Source organism: Notamacropus eugenii, chromosome 6 (genome assembly GCF_028372415.1).
Source record: "Notamacropus eugenii isolate mMacEug1 chromosome 6, mMacEug1.pri_v2, whole genome shotgun sequence".
Lineage (NCBI taxonomy): Eukaryota > Metazoa > Chordata > Mammalia > Diprotodontia > Macropodidae > Notamacropus > Notamacropus eugenii.
In genome coordinates, this window is record NC_092877.1 from 365,795,736 (window position 1) to 365,808,420 (window position 12,685).

Here is a 12,685-nt window from a genome sequence, read left to right on the forward strand (position 1 = left end):
AGAGTGATGGGATGAAGAACATGAGGGGATCAGAAAAGAAGCCAAACAGAGAAGGAAAAGGGAAATGGAGTCCCAGGAAAAGGGATTCCCGGGGTCTACCCCCAGAAGTCACGGTCACCAGGGAAGGAAAACCAAATTCTTCAGGTCTTCAATCAGTCCTAGAAGGTCAAAGCTAAATAATGCCACACTTCCTCTTGACCCTCACTCATTCTGAGCCTTCTCTCAGATCACATTTACCCCACCAGAGACTTAGGCTTCTCCCCTGGTCCTTTCTTCCCTTTTCCACCTCCAGTAGGTGGGTGGCAATTATCTTGGATGAAACTATGCCTCCCCAATTGTTCCTGCAGTCTGCTTATCATATCCCCTGACCAGAGTCACTCTGAAGTGGCAGAAAGAGCACTGGACCTGGAGTCAGGAGGACCCAAATTCAAATCCTGCCCTAGATGCTTACTAATTGTGTGTTTCTGGTCAAATTACCTAAACTGTCTGGGCTCTAGTTTACTTCTCTGTAAAATGAGGGGTTCGAGTCAGTGGCATTCTATGGAATCAGTTGGCTCTTAATCTACCAGACTAGCATCCTATGAAGAGGGTAGAAGCCCCTGATGGGCAGAGCCCAGATCTCTTCTCATTTCTTCCACCATTATTCTGCCATCCTCTGAGTCACCCATCAATCCCAACTGCTGGCCACCCCCACCTTGGAAACTTCCAGTGTATGTGTTCTCGGTGAAAGCCTACTCTATTTTATTTTCTAATCACCCATCATTTTCAAAATGTAAATGAGCAAATTTAAATATCTTGTTCTCAACTTCACAATTTTATGTTTCATTCTAGGCTTGAAATAAAGCTACCCAGGTGTTCTCTTATAAATAGGACTACATGAATTTAAACAAACCTTTGCATTATTCATTCTAACAAAGGAAGCCCAAGTCCCTGCCCAGGAAATAACTAATTTTAACTCTTAAAAAATAAACTCCTGAATGTAATTAGCACATCACTAAGTATTTTCTTTAACAGATGCATCAAGTTTTGACTTTGAAAACATTATGTTCAACAGACAATTATTCTGAAATCCACTAAAAGTTATCTGTCATCTCCTTCCTGCTGTACTGACTTGGCATTATCATAAATTGTTTTAATTCGGGCCTTTGGCAAACAATTTAAATGAGACTGGTGACTTAAAGGTGCTAATCTCATGGCTGAAATATTAAACACTCCATGCATGAAAGATTCATTGTTCTCCAAAGAGCCATCATCCCGGAAGAGAAAAAGCAAACAAACAAACAAAAAATAACCTACCACCACCTCCAAGCAGGACTCCCAGGGGATTTCAACAAAAGCTGCCTCTTACCTAGACACATCAGTACAATGGGCTCTGATCTTGAAGAGAAGAGAAATCTTCTGTAAGTCTAGCTCTTCTCATGGTGACTGGGGCCTCCATAAGGAGAGAACTTTGACTTTCCCATCCTAAATACAAATGAATAACTTAGAAGGGACCATGTCACTTCCCTTGGAAACCTAGCAACATCAAAGAGCACCCAGTTGTTGACAATTTAATCAGTCCAAATTGAGCCTAGAAAATCTTAGCCCTTGAAGGGTTTGGGGTTTTCTATTTGCTTCTTCCTCTTCATTGGATTTTGGGACAGTCTGTGTCTCAGATTAAAGTAGGCATGGATGTGGGGGGCAGTAATCCACCAAAGCACTTTTGGGGTGTCTGGAGGAAATGAAGACTGTGTGTTGTCAGAATCTGAAGTGACATTAGGATGATCTGGTCCATCCTCCCCCTTTAATAGCTCAGGCCTCCAAAAGAAACTCAGAAAGGTTGAAGGGACTTGTCCAAGGTTGTCCAGCTGAGTAAAGACAGCACCAAGGTAAGGTTACAAAACAGCCTTCTGGTGCTCTGCCTGCTTCATCATTTTGCCTCTGTAACTGAAAGGTTGAAGACAATTGAAAGTTGTCTTCATTTGGCTCATTCTTCTTACAGTCAGTGAAGCAAATTATGAATTCCCAACAGGTATCAGACCAGGGATCCTGTCTTTTTAAGCCTGGAGCAATACCCTTAGCCAAGTTTTTAAACTCAGAGCATGTCCATTTCTTTCATGAGTGTCTCTTCTTTGACACAACACTTCTTTGATATGGTTTCTGTAGAGTTGCATGTTTTCATCTATAAAACAGATTGGGAGATTATGTTCCCAAACAGATTGAGTCTTGTATTGTACTTTTGATCTAAAATGTGCTTTTTATCAGTTGTCCCTTTCTCAATTAATCAAACTACCCACTGAAGAGTCAGGATGGTACACTCTGCAGATGGAGTACTGAATTTGGGGTCAGGAGAACTGGGTTCAAATTTTGTCTCTGACACATCTTAGTGATGACACAGTGGGCAAGTCACTTAACCTTGCCATGCTTGCAGCCAACTCTCTAAATGACATAGATGGATTGTGGCAAGGGAAAGAATTTCCCTATATGGTTGAAATTTCAGGTCTGAACTTAAAACAAATAAAAAGGATAAGACCAAAAATATTTTCCCATTACATATTTTTGGAGCATTACTTCAGTTTTTTAGTGGATTTCTTCTTATATGTCTCATCATCACCTCAACCCAATGAATCCTAGTTTTAGATGGATAAATTGATAAATAGGTGGATTGGTAGACAGAGCATTTATATGGTCCAGCAGTTAATATGGTCCAGGTATTTTGCCAAACACTGAGGACAGAAATGCAAGTGAGCACACAGTCCCTGCCCTCAAGGATCTTCTGTTCTAATGGAGAACCAACACAAAAGGACAAGGTGGAAAGCCAGGTGGGGAAGTGATGCATTGGCATGGGAGAAATGTGAAATGGAGGTCTGGGTCACTGCAAGGGAAGGCAAAACCTCACCCATCAGAGGTGGGGAAACCAAAGAAAAAGTTAAACAAACACTGAGGGCATCGGGGGCCAGTGTATGAAGAGTTCCATATGGGAGTTTCCCATCTCTTTGCTGAAAGGAGGGAGAGGCACATTCTCGTCTGTTCTCAATCTATGATGGGTTATTCGCTATTCAAAATGCAACTTTCTTTATGGTATTCTTTACTTTTGTAGGATTGTGGCCATTGTCCTGGGTGCATTATTCTTATGGCTTCACTCTGCATCAGTTCATACTAGTCTTCTCATGTTTCTCTGCACTGCTTGTTTGCTGTTTATTTGATTCAACAGTATTCCATAATATTCATGCATTACAATTTCTTCAGTCATTTTCTGTTTGATGGAACCTACTTAATTTCTAGTTTTTTCTACTTCAAGAAAAGCAGCAATGAGTATTTTGATACATAAAAAGACTTGCTTTCTATCTTTGTAAAAGTTATAGTTTAACTACATTCTTCATATAATCCCAAATTATTTTCCCAGATGGTTGAATTAATTCACTGTTTCACTAACAATGTGGGAGCCATCCATAGTCATCCTGATTATATCTTGCCACTGGACTCAGATGGTTCCAGAAGACAGAGTGTGGCTGGTGACTTTGCACAGCTCTGCCTCACTTAAATCTAATTCACTTACAAGTCATGGCATTTCCTTCCTGTCATGGTCCTCTCTGAGCATGAAAGAGATACAACAAACAATCACCACAGTGTACTATTATAGACTCTCCAACAGTGATCATTCCTATCTTTTATCAACTTCACATTTACAATATCACACAACCCAACTACTTTCACAGCCGCATTTTATGGCACTCCTTTTCATTCATTCTCCAATTTAGCCAAGTTGGAATATTTACTTTTCTCCAGATTTCAATTTCCATCTCCTACCTCAGTACATTTGGACAAGTGATCTGCCATGTGCCACATCCCCCTGACACCTTCCCAGATTCCTTAGTTTTTAATACTGTCACTATCTTCAAATTTATCTGGAAATTTACTTCTCTTAATGTTGCACCTTCCCTCCTTCCCTGGGTTCCTCTTAATCTCAATAGAATGTAAGATCACTGAGACCAGGGACCGTTTCATTATTATCTTTTGTGTCTAGTTCACCTGCCGAAGTAACACACTCTACAGCTGCTTAATAAATATTTGTTGAATGTAACTTTTATCCTAAGAGTTCTACCTTATCCCTTTTATCCTAAGAGTTCTGCTAGTTTGTTCCACATAATTTTATTTGTATGTTGATTGAGGAGGCATTCAAATCTCCTGAATACCTGTGTTGATGGACAAAATCACAAGCATTTCATTCCTCATCCTCTCCCCCTTCCTGCTCCCATTTTAATTAGACAAGAATTTCTCTGAAGGCAATGACTGAGCTTAAAAATTCCTTCCATTGTGTTGAGTTTCTGGTTTCTCACATTAGGGAGAACAGTAAGAGCCAGAGAATGCATATCAGACCCAACAGGGCTCTATTTTATACCCATAAAGCAAATTATCTACATTCTTCTCCATTAATTTCACAGGCTTGTGCTATATGCACATTGGCAGGGATGATAGATCTCTTAGTGGGGAAGGTGGATGGAGCATCTTTTTTTTAAGGTAAAAGTCATTTGAATAAAACAAACCTTTAAAGCATTCCCTTTCCAGCTCATTGGATAAATCACTTTAGAAAGGATGCCCTGAGACCCCTGCTTTGTGCTTCACAAGTGCTTCATTTTACTTACCAACCTAAGCATAAATCCCTGCTATGTGTTTAACGAAGATTTACTAACGCCAATAAGGTAGAACCCAGGTCCCATTTCTGTTGACAAAATTATGTGTTTATGTCCTACTCCTTTGTTCCCTTTTATCCTAAGAGTTTCGCCATCTTTCTTCCACATAATTTTATTTATATCTCAATTGAAGAGACACTCAGCCCACCTGAATATTTCAGGTTATTTTAATTCTTGCCCACGGCTCTTGTATAAGTAACTGCCCACAGCATGCTGACACCCTCCACAAAAAGACATCAAATTAAACTTTTGAACTTCATGGCAAGCCTAGGATTCTGCTCTGTGATCCTAGACAAGATATTTGGAATTTTAATTGGCTATTATTTTTTCTTGGGAGGGTTACTGCTGCCTGTTTCCAATGGAGAAGTATTCATGAACAATATTCTCATGAAGTAATGCCTACCTCTCTGGGTTGCTGGGAGACTCAAATGACATAGTTTATGTAAAACACTTTGCAAGCTTTAAGGCACTATATAAATGTCAATTATCATTTGCGTATTTCTTTAGAAAATATAGTTACATATATTTCCAAGAACAAATGTGCCAATATACAACTTGTGCTTGTAGTATTGCAATTACCTTCTGGGGATGGTCTCCCTTTTTCAGGTCTTTTGCACTTAACTCCATCCTTCACTCAGCTCTCATAGGAATTTTTCTAAGGGGAAGGTCTGATCATGTTCCCCCTCCCCCTCTCCCACAGACTCCATCATTTTCCATTATCTCCTGGATCCAATATAAAATCATGTGTTTGGCATTTACAGTCTTGCCCAAACAGTCCCTTCCTGTATTTCCAGTCTTCTTCTACTTTACTCCAATCCAGGAACACTGGCCTCCTTGCTATTTCTCTCCCAGGACCCACCATCTCTTGAATCCATGCTTCTTCTGTGGCTGCCCCCTTCCCTCCTTAACTCCACCGACTGGATTTCCTCTTGGCTTCCTATAGTCTTAGCGCAAATCTGGTCTTCTATGGATGACCTTTCCCCAATCCACCCAGTGCTAGTGCCTGCCTCTGAGATGACCTCCTATTGACAATGCATATACCTGGTTGTTTCACGCTGTTTCCCCATTAGTTTGGAACTCTTGGAGAACAGGGATTGTCTTTTGTCTTTCTTTGTATTCCTTGGTATCCCTAGGACCTAGCACTGTACTTGGCTCATGGAAAACTCTTAAAAATGCTTGTTGGATTGATTGCTTTCTAAATGAGGGAATGCGGAGGGAATGAGAGAATTTGAAATTCAAATTTAAAAATGAATGCTGAAAATTTTTTTCCTTATAATTGGGGGAAAATAAAGTACTAAATAAAATGAGGGAAATGCATGTGAACTAACTGATATTTAGAAAGCACTTTACAGAGAATATCTTATCTGAGCCTCCAACAATTCTGTGAGCTAGAGTATATGTATGTATCAACAAGTATTGATGAACCATTTACTATGTGCTAGACAATGTGCTCTAGGACGGGATACATAAGTAAGCAATCTCTGCCCCTAAGGAGCTCATAGTCTATCAGGGGAAACATCATGTGTATATATACACTCATGTGTGTATATATTATGTATATATTAAACATATGTATATTGTTCACATTATATGCAACACACAAGCTTATACAAGTATATTAAACATATCTATCAATATGTCTCTATATATTATATACATACATATACGTATGTATGTATATGTGTATATATATGTATATATTCTATTTAACCCACACATGCACACTGTATCTGTGATTTCATCTGTATGGAGGGCTGTTGGTGAGTAAATTCCCCTATCAATGGAGGCAGTACCTTCTCTTCAACTGGTGCTGTTAGAGCTGTCCAAGGTACTAAGAGGTAAAGTGACTTGCCCAGAATTGCAGCCAGTATGGCTTCTTTCAGTGTGCTTGTATGCCCTGCGTCCAGCACAGTTCCCAGGTAGTTGGTGTCAGAGCTGGGATTGCTACATAGGTCCTCCACCTCCCAATCCAGTGCCCTTATCATGACACCATGGTGCTTCTTCAATGATTTTATCACTATAGTCTGACCCAAGGGGCAGGGATCAGAGGAGGATATACTCACATAGCAAGGAGCATTGAGGTGGGGGAAGAAAATCTTAGAATGTCTATTTATATTCATGCTTTATCTGAAAATGAACAAATTACACTTTTCTTATTTTTTAATACATGAACTGTGCCAGTGCCTTTCTTTGGTTCATGTCAGACAAGTAACATGCCACAGAGAGTATGCGAGGTATCTTGTAGGAAGAATTGACTTTCCATAGAATGGAGAGGTTGTCACTGGCACTCTTACTTGCATCTTACTTTCAGCCTATTGTAGCAGCATTATGCCATTTAAGTATGCCCAGGTAAGTGGATTTATAGACTATATTTCCCGACTTCAACTAAACTAATCCTCACAAAATCAACAAGTAGTTTAAAAAGATTCCTACAAAGAAATCACTGATTGAAGATGAGAAGAAAAGGCAGGGCTAACATTTCTCCTACGCACAGTACAAATTCTTTGTCGGATCAGATTACAAAGCAAAAACCGTAATAATTTAATCAGATCTGAAAAGAAAATGGCCAATGATTTTGGGATGACCAAAATGATGTTAAATATGGATCCATATCTATCTATCTATCTATCTATCTATCTATCTATCTATCTATCTATCTATCTATCTATCTCTCTATCTCTCTATCTCTCTATCTCTCTATCTCTCTATCTATCTCTATCTGTCTGTCTGTCTATCTATCTATCTATCTATCTATCTATCTATCTATCTGTCTGTCTGTCTGTCTGTCTGTCTGTCTGTCTGTCTGTCTGTCTATTTATCTGTCTATCTATCTAGCATTATTACCAATGAAACCTTGCACTAACTCAATAGGATGTCCTAAAAATTTAGCTATCAATAGTATAAAGGCATTATGAATGGCAAGACACTAAAAAAAATAAGCTTTAAATGATGTGTATCAAGTTTAAAAACTCTCATCTCTACATACCTAAAAACTTGGGAGACTAATATTCTAATTTTTTTAAATTTTAGAAATATTTTTAAAATCTTCAAAATAAAGTCTCCATGGGTTTTGAGCCCACTTGTTAAAATGTTACGATGCATACCTTTTGATTAGTTTGCAAGAACAACTGGTGGATTCCAGAGAACATGGAACTTTACCAGCCAGATTTCAACAAAACCATTTAAATTTTTAGTAGATTGTATTGAAAAATTAGCATTATGATTTAATAAGCACAACTTATGTAGTATTTCTTCCACTTAGATCTACTGAACTCTATGAGGTGACCTTTAGTTATAAGTGCCATATTTTAAACCAAGTACCAAGATAAACTGAATCCAGAGTCAGACCTTCAGACCGCTAATTTGGGAGGGAGATTTATATATTTTTAACCAAGATTTTAAAAAAATAATGAAGCATATTCAACCACACTATTCTCAGAAAGCAGCATTACTAGTAGTAGTATTTTAGTGAATTAACAATTTTTGTGCAAATAAAGTAAAATGAAAACAATTAAAATATTGTTTGTTCCATCTTTAGCACAACTTTTCAAATTTCCCATTTTGCATACTTTATAATATACATAAATATTTAACAAATCAATATGTTTACACACACATGTTGGGAGCAGATGTTCCATTTTTTTACTGATTGTTTTTAAGATATTTTTCAATAATGTCCAGCTCTCTGTGACTCCATTTTTTGGGCAGAGATACTGAAGTATGGTTTGCATTTCCTTCTCCAGCTCATTTTACAGATGAGGAACTGAGGACAACAAGATTAAGTGACTTGCTCAGGGTCCCACCTCATTTGAAGCCAGATTTGAAGTCCAAAGATGAGTCTTTCTGACTCCAATACTCTATCCATTACACCACATAGCTGCTTTATTACTGTTATAGAATCACACAAAATGGTTCAGAAACCACTGGCTGAATAAGCCAGATTGTACTTTAGATGGCAAGAAAGGAATGTCAGTATTAAGGTCCTTCATAATGCTGACAAATCCATCAGGAGGCAAAAATTTCTGAAACACCACTCTACCTAAGAAAACACATGGAAAGAAAGACAGAAGAGGTAGCGAAAGAGATGGGGGGAAGGAGATAAAGAGGGAGATAGGAAGGAGGGAGAAAAGGAAGGGAGCAAGGAATGAAGGAAGAAAAAAAGCTACATTGAAGAAGTACCAGTAGGACCCAGGAAAGTCCAACTTCTAGGAGAATGATATGCCTTGGAGACAATGACAGCTGATTGGTCAGCATAGCATATAGAAACCAATGACGTGGTCATACTTTCTGATCACAGGAACCATGCTATCCATGAAGGTCAAAGTAAAGTTACAAATAACCATGGAATGGGTAAACAGTAGCTGGGATTACACATTAAAGAACAGTCTTCCTCAGCAGGCAGTGGATACTGGACTCATGCTACATTGGCAGCAATACTATGAGTAATGTTTGCTTTTAATGAGCACAGATGACAAAGCATATTTTTTTTTTGTTCTGGACCAGTGATCTAATTGGCATGGGGAAAATCCCTTTACAAACACACAATGACAACACATTTGTGACTTATAATTTTAGAGTTGACTAGGATACAGAGAGGTTAAGAACCTATCCCTGGTTATCCACCAGAGTCAAGATGTGAATTCAAATCTTCTTGACCCCAAGAGGATCCTTCTGTCTACCATGCTATGATCTCTCACATACAGAGCATTGGATTTTAAAAAAGTTATCTATAAGATGCTTTGAATTCTCTTAAAACTGAAACTATACAAAATACGTTATAATTACACACATATAAATTAAACTATATGTATATATGTATATTTTATGTATATATGTTATGTATACACACACTCACAGACACACACAGTCATACAGAAACACACACAGACATACACAGTCATACACACACACAGTCATACACACACACACACACACACACACACACACACACACACACACACACACTGAAACTTGCTCACTCTTTGAGTTTGTGTTCCTTGAAATTGCTCTGAGTAGTTATGTGTTGCCCTGGGCCCTCTCCCTTTCTGGAGTTCCATTGGTCCAATGCCTTATGTTTGTAGAGTTCGAGGATGGTCCATGACCAGGAACTTAAAGGTTTCTCTGTGCCAAGCCAACTGGTCTCTATGCTTATCACCTTAGTCTTATCAAGACTAAACCTAAATTCAATTAATACAAGATAAACAAAGTCCACAAATATGTATATATATACATAATATATATGTTCATGATAATCCTTAAAATAATCCAGATTTTCCAGTTTATCATTATCTGGTTTTATATATATATGATATATGATTAAAGGAGCAAAGATAAAAAGCTAGACAGCCCCTTTGAGGTCATTGACTTAAATCCCCTTATTTTAGAGATGATGAACATGAGGCCTAGAAAAGTTGTGACCTACCCAAGAGAACAGTCTGAGGCAGGATTTGAATTCAAGTGTTCTTGACTCCATATATAGTATGCTATTCTCTACACCATGCTGCCTTCTGGAAATACTGTTTCTTAACTCCCAGAAGAAAGCCATTATTTGATCACCATCAACAGCATCACTATAGGACAAAATGTTTCACAGAATCACAGATAACGAGAATTAAAGGGAATCCTTATACCAGGACAGTAATCTCCTGAATGTCTGTTTGAAGACATTCATTGATGGAGACCCCACTAACTTCTGAGACTGTACCATTTCATTTTCAATGGCTCTTAGTGTTAGATCATCCATTCTCATGTCAAACTGAAATTTGCCTTTCTCCAACTTCCTACTCTTTGGCTCCTAGTTCATCTAAGCAGAACAAGTCTAAAGTCTCTTCAATGGAATAGTTGTCCTAACACTTGATGTCAACTATCACACCAGGTTCTATTCTCTTCTCCGTATTAATCATCTCCAATTCTTTTAACCAGTTCTCATATGGCTGAAATCCAGGTATATTATGCTTAAAGTATTCTTTATCTACTAGTCTAGTAATCCTGTCACACACACAATAAGGAAATGAAGTCAACTTGGTATGCATGATCTGTTCTTGATAAAGGGTCATTGCTTCCCTTTCTAAATGCTCACACACCATCCCTTTAATAATGTGTACTTGAATTTGGCAGGAATCCAAAGCAAGCTCAACTGATTTTATTGTGAGGACTGTGACTTCTTGTTTTCTTTTTCTTTTTTTCAATTAGAACTACATTTGCCCTGCTATGACACTCCTTTTCTTTACCATCTTTCAGAGATCACTGGGATGGCTTAGTAATCACATCTAGCAGTATTTTTAATAAACACTGTACTTTTTCTGGGCTTTGTGATAAGCTCAGTGATGACAGCTGGATGCTTTCAGAATCAATTGCCTCATTTATCTTATGTAGTATGTTTATTTGGGTAAACCTGTTATTGTAACCTGGATTGAGTTTCATCTTTCCATTTTTCTTTAGATGTCTTCTCTAGCTTCTTGTCTATATTAATAAGCTTCTTTTTTTGGCATGCTATCTGTCACCAAATTGTCTTCCAAGATGTGCCCAAACCAATCCTTTGCTTCCTTTGCCCCATAGTTTCCTTTTTATTATTTTTGTTTTTTTCACTATTGAAAATTATTCTTCCTCAATAAGATCTAAAATATATATTTTTAAAACCCTAATACTTAGTAATATATTAATACAATTAAAATGTATTTTTATCAACAATTCCTTGTAGTGTAACAGATGGAATACTTGATTTGCAGTAAAAAAAATGTGAATTTGCATCCTACTTTAGATTGTCATTGTGCAACCCTGGGAAAACACTGAATCTGTGAGCCTCAGTTTCTTTTTCTCTAAAATAGGGAGAGTATTACTTGTAGTAACTATTTCAAGGATTGTTGGGAGACTATAAGGATAATGAATTTAAAGTGTTTTGTAGACTTTTAGGCTTTATTAAAGACTATATAATATCAACCATTATTTTTAGGATCAGTATGCTAATACTTTATTTTTTAAAAATAACAGATTGAAATGTAGAAAAAACCCTGAGTCATTGTTCAGTGTGACACTTCCTCCTTTCATCTTTTGTTTTACAGAAGAGGAAACAAGTTAAGTGACTGATCAAAGGTCATACCTGGTATAAGTTGCAGAGCTGAGATCTGAACCCAGGTTCTCTGAGCCTTAATCCAGGGCAAGCCAAATTAACAGCTTTATACCAGACAATAACAAAGTGGCTGGCCAGAGTTGAGCCCAATTCTTCCCAAAGGTCTGAAGTTGTTCTTTTGTGAGGAGGGGTCACTTGCCTTGTGATTTGTTATCCCCTACTTTTGACACATCATTAGAAATTGATCATGGTGGGTCAGCTGCTTTTCTGGTGATCAGGCTTTTGCTGTGTTCCCCACCATGACCATATCTGGTCCTTTTATGTTCTGGTACTTTTCTCTTTCCTCCAGACCTTATGTATTTCTTCATTTGTCTGTGCTTGCTTCTTTCTTGTTATTCAACCAATCAAAACCAAGGTTCTTTCAATAGTCATTGACTCCCCTTCTTTGGTTCTTTTTAACCTCTCTTTTCTTCTGTGCATATGATGAGCATATTATCTTTAGCTTTCCTCTCTAAATTTTTATTGAATAGTCTTTTAAAATACTCTATTCTGAGCTCTTAAAGCATATTTACACGCAAGTATCATCAGTATCATGGAATTCGTTTTCTTAAATGGAAAGCATCTATCATCCAAATAGAAAAAGACTACTCCCCCAAGGCTAAACAATGGACGTCCCTAATTATCTTGGCTCAGGCATTGAGACTTTCTACTGCATTTTTACCTGGATATCTTGGAAAAATCTAACCTGAAATCAACCTTGACAGCTTTTAATGAGAATGGATTGTGTATTCTCGACAAACTCATATGTGTTAGGGCTGCTCATTGAGATGGAAAGTGTTGTGAAACAGATTTATTAGGGGAACAATGAAAGATGCTTAACAGCCCACAAGGAAGGAGTCCTATCAATTGTCTTTTGTCATGGCTGGCAAGGGCTTTGTTTGGA